The sequence below is a fragment of the Medicago truncatula genome, chromosome 4 (genome assembly GCF_003473485.1).
Source record: "Medicago truncatula cultivar Jemalong A17 chromosome 4, MtrunA17r5.0-ANR, whole genome shotgun sequence".
Taxonomy (NCBI): domain Eukaryota; kingdom Viridiplantae; phylum Streptophyta; class Magnoliopsida; order Fabales; family Fabaceae; genus Medicago; species Medicago truncatula.
In genome coordinates this window covers 217,409-227,629 of record NC_053045.1, presented here as the reverse complement: position 1 = coordinate 227,629, position 10,221 = coordinate 217,409, and positions in this window count along the sequence as shown.

The window sequence follows — 10,221 nt, the reverse complement described above, 5'->3', positions numbered from 1 at the left end:
ATAATTGACAAGCTTTTTATTAGCCATTACCCATGATTTCCGTCAAAGCATACTATATCAGTTTTTAATTTCATAAAAATTGGACAAGTTGAACATTCGTCTATTTCCGTACGTGCATTTTTTCGTACCATATAGCATTGCTGATAAATCTTTATGGAAGGTATGTTACTCTCATGTGTTTTATATATATATATATATATATATATATATATATATATATATATATATATATTGAAGACTTTTTTTTACACAAGTTGGTAATTATGTTAGAGTATGCAGTCATAAAGTACACAAGTCTTTGATAATTGTGTGTCCATAAAGAAAATTCATAGGTTAATATCTACATAAGGAAGAAGAAACAAGGGTTGTTGATAAATATGAAATATGAATGAAAAGGCTGCACATGACAAAACCGTGATTTCTTTGGCATATATTCATTCATTTTCTTGTGAATAAAAATTTTATGACAATAGGTACAATATACTACTTGAAGAACTAAATGTATGATTTTTGGTAAGAAAAAAAAATCTAAATTTTTAAGTTTAGGGGGCATTTTGCACATAAGTGCAAAAATTCAGGGGGGCTATTTGATCATAACCGTAAACAGTTAACAAAAAAATCTGACAGAGGGGTAAATTGATTAACGTTATGCAATTTCAGGGGGGTAATTGAAGTTTTGTTAATTTCGGGGGGGGGGGGGGGGGGGGGGGGGGGGTAAGTAATTGACGAAACTTACAATTTCAGGAGAAAATTGACTATTTACTCAATAAAATACGTAAATGCCCCTAGCGGTAGTTAACTACCGTTCTGCAAACCGGTGGCAGTTAACAGCCGCTAGCACTGAGCGGTAGTTAACTACCGCTGAATACTTTTCTTCAATTTTTTAAGTACAAAGAACCAACCCAATCTTCAATTTCCTTGCATTTAATTTTTCTTCAATTTCCCTGTAACATTCACATATTCACATTCATATTCTTTCCTCTACCTTCTCTTTCTAACCATTCTCTTTCTAATATGCTACAAAAATCATCTTCTTCATCCATACCTTATTATTCTCACTCCACCCATTGTTTGTACTTGTTCTTGTTATTGCTGTTTTTGAACATACTCATAACTTCAATTTTAAAAAAAAAATCCATTTTGTTGAATTGGTATTTTTTATTGTTGTTTATGAAACTACCTATTATAATTTTGAAAAAAAAAAAAAGATTTTTTTGAATTGGGTAATTTTTTTTGTATCCATGGATGCACAAGCAGATTTATCAAGCTACTATGCCACCTCCAACAAATTCATCAAATGGGTCACTCACTGATAACTCTTTTTCATTCCATTTGAATTCAAAATCAAACCCTTCTCTTTCATGGCATTTACTTCATGAAAAACCAATAAAAATGTTCATGTTAATCTCATAAAACAAGAACAAGATGAAGTTGTTGATGGTGATGGTGAAGAAGAAGATTAAACAATTGATTTCATGGGTAGGCATATTTGTTTCAAGAGGAGATTAGAGGAAGAAACACAAAGGAATTGAGAAGGAATTGAATTGAATGCTTCTGAAAATTTTGTTTGTATTGTTGTGACCTGTGATGGAAGCACTTTGTAGTCATTTGACTAACAAGTATTCAGCGGAGGCATTTACGTATTTTACTTGTGTCAATAAGAAGTATTCATTGTCAAAAAAACGATTTTCATCTCCTCCAACCTCAGAAAACCTAAAGGCATGTTCAAAGTGTTTTTTTTTTTTTTTAATTATTTTATTTGATATTTAGAAGTTTAAAAAGATTAAATTTAGTTTTAGTTTTGAGTCAAAATTCTAAACCGAATATCAATTTTTTCTGAGTTAAATTACCTTCTTTACCTTGGGTGTGTTTGGTAAAAAAAAAGCTATAAGCTAGCTGATAGTTGAAAAGCTAGTTTATAGCTGAAAAGTTAGCTGATTAAAATTAAAAGTGTTTGGTAAAATTAACTGTTGAAGTGACTATAAATATAAAATGACATAAAAGGACATGCTTGTTTAATTTTTTTTAATATCATATATATAATTTTTATTACTTAACACATTTATTTTTAAATATTTAAATATATTTCAAATTATTTTCATCTCCAAAATAATAAATGTATTTATGAATTCAATCGAATTTTTTTATTTAACAATTTTTATTTTATTTTTATGAATTTTATTTAACTAAACTTGCTTCACTATTATAAATTTTATATAAAATTATATATTATATGAATTATGAGCAAAGTAGAAAAAAACAAAAAAGTGGACAAGAAAATTTAAAAAGCCATACATGGTAAACATGGTTAGTTGAAGAAGATAGTGGGTAGTTTTTTTTTATTTTTTTTATAATAAAATTAAGAAAAGGTTAAAATGGGAAGAAAGTATAAAAAGCTACAAGCTATAAGCTAAAAAGCTACTTGGATTAGCTTCTTAAAAAACGCTATAAGCTAGTGAGAAAAGCTTTTTACCAAACACGTCTTATTTTATCAAAGCAAGCTTATAAGCTAATCCAACAAGCTATAAGCTAGCTTTTTTGTGTTACCAAACACAGCCTTACCTCGTTACGAGTTCGCCAAATATAAAAATAATATTGAAAATTAAAATAAAAATTTATTTTGTATACTCTGTCAATCGACCATAATCATTTTTCCCTCTGGTAACAAAAAAAAATCGACTATATTCCTCTTGTTAAATACACAGAATTTAAACATTGAAGTTAGAAGAGATAAAATGTTTAATGGTGTAGATTCTCACACTTTAAAAGATCAAAGAGATATCCACTGAAGAAAATTCATTCCAATATATAGACTATGAAATGTAGGAGAGAAATTTGGCCGTAGTGGACCAATTTCATAAGAAGAGATTCTGAATATAAAATGGATGATGCATCTCTTGCTAATAACTTAATTGGTTATATTGAAGAAAAAATATTGTTAGTATGTTTAGTACAACATTAATTATAGAAGAATTTGACTCTTGAAAAAATCATTAAGCCCAACATTCTTATATAGTTATATAAATAAAAATTAATATGAAGTTTTTTATTATTAGTGTATTAATTTTTAATATTATATTTCATTATTACTGGTTGCGGGGAGATCGAGTTGAATGTTCATTTATTCTTATCCTGCAGTATTTTTGGTCAGGTGTGCCAGCTTGTTGGGCATTGGTTAGGTGTTTAGTCAGCTGACCCCTTAATCATTGCTGATCACTATCTTCAGTTTGGTACGTCCTTAGGTCTTGCAAGATCAAGGTGTTCTTTTATGTATCCGATATGGTATGCAAGCTCTTGGGTCATTTGGAAGAAAAAGAATGCGAGAATTTTCCGTTCTCAGGATACCACACTTTATCAACTTTTGAAAAATATCAAGCTTATTTCTTTTTGGTGGTACAAATCACAATTTGTCGTTTATAATTATAAGTTTTACGAATGGTGTTAGAACCCATTTTTATGTTTGGGTGTTGGCTGATGTTTTTATTTTCTGTCTGAAACTCTAATGTAATTATTGACTATCCTCTTTGACACACCCTATGTTAGAGGAATAGTATGTTGGTATCATATATCTCATTTTGATTTCTTAAAAAAAGAAACATATTATATTTCATTTTTTCCTTTATATTTGACCCCTTGTAAAATCAATGTTACCTTCGTTGCTGATTGAAATTGTACCGTTTCCCTTGTCTGGTAGGTTTTTAGGTTGTTTGTTTGTATGATAGGGATTTAGAAAAGGCGATGAATAGATTCCCTTTAAAAAAAATTCCACGAAACTTGGTTTTCAAAAAGTGTTTTCTAAGTTGTTTTTTTTTTTTTTTTTTTACATGTTTTCTAAGTTATTTTAACTATTGGATCTTAGCTTTTGTAAAAAAAAAAAAAAAAAAAAAAATATTGGATTTGTGACAATTGCACCAAATGATTACCAAAATTAATCTTGAATAAGACTTTCACCATTGAATTAATGTCTTACCATCAAAATTAATACACTAAATTGCAAATCTAATTCAATCACAAATCAAAGCTATTCTTTCAACAATAAATCACTAACAAAGAATAAACAAGGATTTGATTTATGATTATATGATGAACAAGCTAGTTGCACTTCTATTATGTGATTGATTAACACTTGTAAACAAAGACTAGATCATGAAAATTAGGTTTTAACAAATTCAATCACAATCAAGATTATTAAATATAAATCAAATCAAATATGCAAGAAGTAAAATGGTCAACCAAATTGAAGACACATGATTTTATATTAGTTTCCCCGATTGTCCTTGCTATGGGGTACATATACTCTTAGCGAATGAATTCACCGTATTTCATTATGATTGTTGAATGCACAAAGTGCTACAGGGTTTTTGTTACAAGCAATTTACCAATTATGCCAACTTTTGCCGCCAAAGATGACAAAACTTAGATCTACTATGACAATATCACATCAAACTTGAACCAAATTCAAATCATTTGTACTCAAAATCTAAACCCTTTAATTCAATACAATCCTTGATCAATCTTCAACAAGATCCCTTCATTGACATAAGCTCCATTGAATTCCTCCGGTGTTGATATACTAGAAAAGTCCCTCAAGATGTTGGAGGAGAAAATAAACCGTTATTATATCCTTTGGAATCTTCAGCACCTCAAACTTTTTGAAAGAATCAAACCATTACACAACCTAACAATTATCCCCCTAATCTATGAATCAATCTCAAAAAGTTCTTGAAGGAAGTGTTTTCACTAGGTTTTTGAGAGAGAGAGAGAGAGAGAGAGAGAGAGAGAGAGAGAGAGAGAGAGAGAGAGAGAGAGAGAGAGAGAGAGAGAGAGAGAGAGAGAGAGAGGAGAGAGAGAGAGAGAGAGAGAGAGAGAGAGAGAGAGAGAGAGAGAGAGAGAGAGAGAGAGAGAGAGAGAGAGAGAGAGAGAGAGAGAGAGAGAGGAGAGAGAGAGAGAGAGAGAGAGAGAGAGAGAGAGAGAGAGAGAGAGAGAGAGAGAGAGAACTATTTTTTTTTTGTGAAAAAACACTATCTAAATTGATTCAGAGTAAGTGTGAATAGACTTGGGGACTAAAATACATTCTGGGTTCGTTTGAAGAATGATTTAATTCAGGATGAAAATTGAATCGATTCAAATCATCTCGATGAAGATTGAATTGATTCAAAAGGTCTTATACATGATTTGAATAGATTCAAAAGTGCTCCAAACCTTTATGTTTGCACTAAATTGATTCAAGATGTCCTTTATGACATTTCAATCAATTCACAAGTGTAGAAGTGCATAAAAATAATTGAAAAATACACTAAGACCATATACGTTTTAAAATATAGTTTTCACTTCAAAGTACGTTCAAAACGTGAATTTAGCAAATTTTTTATGCATGCAAAATATGTTTATGCAAATGAGAATTAATCCTAGACTAGAGGAACACATTACAATGTAAAATTATCCTAGAAAAATTAGATATCACTCAAACTAAGATAGAGACAAGGAACTACATGGGCCAGAACTCTTCCCCATACAATCTCATTTCCAAAATCACTTCTCGCACAATATACACTTACCATATCAAGGTGGCATTTAACATAGGAAGGTGAATCATTTTCCATCATGGAAAAGTTTTTTTTAAGCATTAGATTGATGGTGGCATTTCACATGGGAAAGGTTAATCCTTTCCCACCATGGGAAAGTTGGATTCAATGATTAGATTAAGTGAAGAACATATTCTTAACATGCTCTGATTACAGAATTTAAAGAAAAAATTATCTGATTTTTTTTCGATTTTTTTAATTTTTGAAAATTAATTTTCAGAATTTTTAAATTATTGGAAGATAGTGTGAAGAAAAATCTAGTGTTGAGAGAGCATGTTAAGAATATGTTCTTCACTTAATCTAATCATTGAATCCAACTTTCCCATGGTGGGAAAGGATTAACCTTTCCCATGTGAACACACACCTAGATGGATAGGGAACATTGATTTTACTATAAGCTATCCACACTATATCTTTCTTCTCACTTTCTTCAACCTCACCAATGGAACCACCACCACCTCCTCCGAGCCACCCCCTAAACCATTGATTTGAGCCTATATCTTATATGCTCATCACTTAACAGCACCGCTGCACATTTTCTTACCCTCATTTATCGTTCTTCTTTCTTCTAGCTTGTGCATCCCACATTACTCTAAAGTCTAAATCTTACTCTACTTCTATTTCACTTCTTCAATTATGTGTTTGTTGTCTGATCTAAAAAAAAATAAAAAATAACAATTATCCCCTTTAGAGGCTATTTCCGGCAACCTTTAAATTGCTGAAGGAAAACAAACACGGGATATGTCATCCTCATCACAAGTTCTCTCTATTGAATCACTTCTTCTTTCATTCTAGACACATCGCCGGTGAGTTTTCGGTCGTCTTCTACGGCTTATGTTTTCTTCAATTGATTTTTTCAGAAAGCTTGAAACCAAACAACTAGAAAAGAAAATAAAAACATTAAATTTGCATTTTTACTTATTCATATAGATCTGATTCCACAATTCATTTCTCTTCTTTTTTAACTATAATTTTGTTTGTATGTGTTCTTTTGATTTCTGCAGTAAATGTTGAAGATATGATCTTATCCTTGAGACAAACAGTAATAATAATAATAAGTCTGTGAATGATATTGAGAGGTTGATGCTAGTGAGAAAAAATATACAGTGTAGACAACCTATAATAAGATCAGTATTCCCTTTTAATCTAATGGTTAGAAAAAACTTTCTCATGGTGGAAAAAGATTCACCTTTTCCATGTTAAATGCCACCTCCATCCATACACATAAAGATGTTTCCTAACTAGCAATCTTTATTTTTTGTCTTACTGCATGGATTTGAATTTTGTTTTTGAAATTTAAATTTTCGATTTTAAATCTAGAACTTTTGAAATTTTCAACTCACCCTAAAAAAATCATTTCATTCACAAATAAGCAAATTACGTGGGAGGAACTTTCAAAATATAAATTTAAATATTTGTTGATATAATGTGTCACATAATGCAAAATATAATTTTCAACTCACCTTCTTAAAAAAAAAAAATCAACTCACTTTGTATTGTTGGGATTGATATTGGCTGCGTAGTCGCAACTTCAACCCATTTATTATGCATTTTAGAGTATTTTTTACTACTTAAATGGATCGGAAAATAAAAATGAAATAAAATGGTGATGGTTGATTTTGAACTTTTTTTTTTTTGAGGGAGGTTGATTTTGAACTTATTGATATCTAAGTCATTTATTTTTATTATTTTAAATTTTATTGTGCATTAACCATCATCTTCACACAATATAAGGTCTCAAAATTCAATTTTAAATCTCTTTCTCTCCATTGTTTCGTATCCTAGTAAGTAGTAATAACATGCCCAAGCTCTCATAAGTGAATTTTCTAGTTTTTATATTTTTCGAGATTGAGATGGTCTAGGTATTCTTTTGAAAAAGTGAATAAATATATTAACCAAACAAATCTTTCCCGCACAAGAAGTGTCAGAGGAAGACTTAATTTTTTTACAATGTTATATTGCAGAACAAAACACTAACAAAGCAACAAAGGAAAACAACTATGAAACAACTATTAAACACTGAAGGGGGTTAAGTCACCGGTAGTAATGGTAACAAAAATACGAAAGTAGCATATTTAACTTTCAACCATCAATATGACTGAAGTTTAACTTTTTCACAAAATAATTCAAATGATCCTCCTCATGCTGAAAAACACGCTTATTTCTTTCTTTCCAAATGACTTATGCACAACTAAGCCAAATAATCTTCAAAGTTAAACATGCCTACTTTAAGAAACCACCTAAACAACAAAAATAATCAAAACGATCCACAATAACTCCCCAATTCACGGTAACAAAATGACCCACAATAAGCACTGCTTACAATGAAGGAGCTTGACAGATGTAATTGTCAAACCCACCTATTCTCCAAAGTCCAAATCTTCCTACAAAACAATAGAAGATAACAGATTCGTACACTCCCTCACGTGTTCTTCCTCCCAAGCCAACAACATCCTCCTCCACTTCCAAGCATATTCACTACACCCCAACACCCAGCCTAACAAAAACATGTCCGCCAAAGTCGTCAATTTTTTCTCAGATAACGGTTTAGGTGGACAACCTGGCAAATAGACATCTATACAACATTCTAAATCTAATTAATTCTTACAATTGACATGTAAGATAAGTAGTGCCACATCTTTATAAATCATTTTAGACGTTATCTTTATTCTATGTGGAACTTTAATTTTTCTAACATACCTCATACGCCTAACACTATTGAACTTGATCCTTTGGAAAATGATAGTCAAAATTACGAAACAAATTCAGTTTGATTGTTTTCTTTCTTAAAAGTAAAAAATAAAAGTCAAATAAACATACTTTTTAAGAACTTGAAAATGACAATCTGTTTATAATACAAAATAAAAACATAAAATAATTTTGCAAACCAAACATGCCTAAGATGTAGGTAGGAGTGAAGAGAGAACATGGTCAAGGCAGAGTACAATATTCTTTTAATGGAAATGAATGCTGCAAATAGAAATCTTAGTACGGTATACGATGATTAATCATTTAGGGGTGAGTCAACCAAATATATAATATAAAGAATTAAAAGATAATATATGATTTTATTGATAAGATCACCATTTCAATCTGCTGGCTTAGAGTTTTAATATTAGTTTGTTGGATAAATCAATGGGCAATTCACATGGAAATAACAGAGCACCACCTTCTGAGATCTTGTAAGCATCCAATAAAGCAAATATGAAATAATATATTCAAGTTGCAAATAAATAATCATCTACATACACATAACTGACCAAATAAAAATAAGAAAGTTGAATTAGTAATCAGTATCTTTCCTACACCGGACAATATTTAAAGTAAAATATCAATAAATTCTGCACATAGATGATGATATATGAAATAAATGATTGAATATTGATAATTGATTGATACATTATTATGATATGTTTTTGTGAATTTGATATGATATGATGGAGAAACAAAGAACCACGGACGGCTCATCGCTTGGCACGTATATGTTCCTTTGGAAAAAGAAGTTTCTTCTATATTTTAAAATTTATAAGAAAAAAAAAAAATTTAAAAAAAAGTCTGATGATATGACACGGTTTTTTTTCACTAACATGCAGCAGTTAAAACTTTTAGTGTGAGTTGCCGCCAACTCAAATGATTAATATCCACAAATTGCACATAAAGGATACCCAACTTACGTAAAAAGAAAAATTATAAAAAAAGATGTTTTTTTCCAAGATCATTTTTCTTTTGTAACTAATAGTATAAGTCTAAATAAATGTAAACAAGTAACAACATTAAATTCTCTAAAAAGTTAACTTACTAGGTAGTTTGAAGTTTGATTGGGGTACCTTTGGGCAAAATTTATTCAAAATTTTAATGTATTTTAAAATAAATTAATATAAAAATATGCTATAATATTTGAATGATTAGATATAGATACAAACTCAACTAGACATCAAAGGTACCAGAACTTTCACATAAAATTAAAGGAAAAGTGAAAACTCCAATAGCTCAAGCAAGTCTAATATGCTAATCATCATCCATTCCATAATTTTTTTAGAGGAACATCCATGCAATATTTATTTTTGTAGATATATTCTTTTGTTCACATTTTTTTACCAAACATATATGACACTTATTCAAATCCTAAAACATAATTGTGCATAAGAGTAAATGAGAGAACTTTAGTACACAAGATTAAATGAAAGAATTCTAAAATACACTTTATTCAATAAATTATTATTGATCAATACGCTTTACATAATCGTGCAAATCATTTGAAGAATTCTAAAACATCCTAAAAGAGATTTGTCAGTATACTTATTTACACCCGGTTTTCATAAATCATAAACTAAGTAAGATGCTATATAGCCTCACAAGAAAAAAAAAACCTGAGTCATTGATTGATTTTCAAGGGAGAAAGGCATGATGGACATGTTCTTGAAAAAGAAAAACAAAATGATCCTAATTAATGAGATGCGCCTTTGAAGTTTGTGATTTGTTTTTAAAGTTCAAGTAGCAAAACTGTTTAACATGGTCTAAACATCTGGATTAAACAAATATGCATGCATAAGATATACTCTTTCGAGAATGAAATATAAACAAAACAAAAAAGTTATTGAAAAGTTGATGTATATAGATTAAATTTTTGGTAAGG